This window comes from Etheostoma spectabile, chromosome 7 (assembly GCF_008692095.1).
Source record: "Etheostoma spectabile isolate EspeVRDwgs_2016 chromosome 7, UIUC_Espe_1.0, whole genome shotgun sequence".
In the NCBI taxonomy this organism is placed as follows: domain Eukaryota; kingdom Metazoa; phylum Chordata; class Actinopteri; order Perciformes; family Percidae; genus Etheostoma; species Etheostoma spectabile.
Window position 1 is genome coordinate 15,163,012 of NC_045739.1, and position 918 is coordinate 15,163,929.

The window sequence follows — 918 nt, forward strand, 5'->3', positions numbered from 1 at the left end:
ACGATCCAATTTGCGTGATCGAGCGATATTTCAAATGCGTCGTTTCATTGAACGTTCCGGGTTTTTTGCAAAGCCAATCTACCGCTCCGTAAACCACTGTCTGATCATGTCAGTTTAGTTTCTAGATGGAGACAGTCACAGAGGACAGAGTAACGTGAGGAAAATTCCACAACAGATAGCAGTCTCATACGTCGGTCTCAAGGTTTACGAGTTTACCAGTAAATGCAACATTTTGTCCCATCTGTTGTTTTTCAGACAACAGCAGAGACCAGTGCTAGTCAGTGCTAGTTAATGTCTGTTAGCTCACAGGGCTCTAATGTGCAACTAACATTTTTTCCTCTATGTCGCACCGGTGCTAATGTCCTCATATCTGCTGCCTCTCCACAAACAAAGCAATGTTGTTTATATCGATACGGTTTCATTTTGCATTACATGAACCATTTCTTCTGTAAAGCCGTGCTTGTGTTTGTATCTCTCCGCTTACTCTCCACGCAGCCCCGCCTCCATTAACTCACACACGACTCCCCGGCAACATGGAAAGACACTGTGGCCGCCGGTCCACACTTATGACATTTGTCCACAGTTTTGTTATTAACACAGCTGTATATTGTTATAACCTGTATTTGTACCAGTGATTCTGCTGGTAACTCTATTATCGCAACCGCCACGGCGAAAAACACAGCAGAAGTTATTTAATGCAACTAACTTCAGTTTGTAGAGTAATAGCGTGAGACGGAGCCTGTTGGACCTGGGCAAGAGATGTGACCCATGTCCAGAATATCATTGTTCATAAAAACGCAGCGCAGTGACAATACAGACATTTCATACACACAACGTGTGTGACCCCGCTGACCCGCCATTTGACCCGTGCCGGACCCATTCATAATCTTTAATCTCGTTGCACAAGTACCGTGTACT

General features: G+C 44.6%; 1 protein-coding gene across 3 annotated transcripts in view; it reads right to left on the minus strand.

Annotated features, from left to right (window-relative positions):
- The window catches only part of mbd6 (methyl-CpG binding domain protein 6), a 17,438-nt gene that overhangs the window by 1,296 nt on the left and 15,224 nt on the right, over nucleotides 1–918 (minus strand). The gene's annotated exons all lie outside the window — the stretch shown is intronic.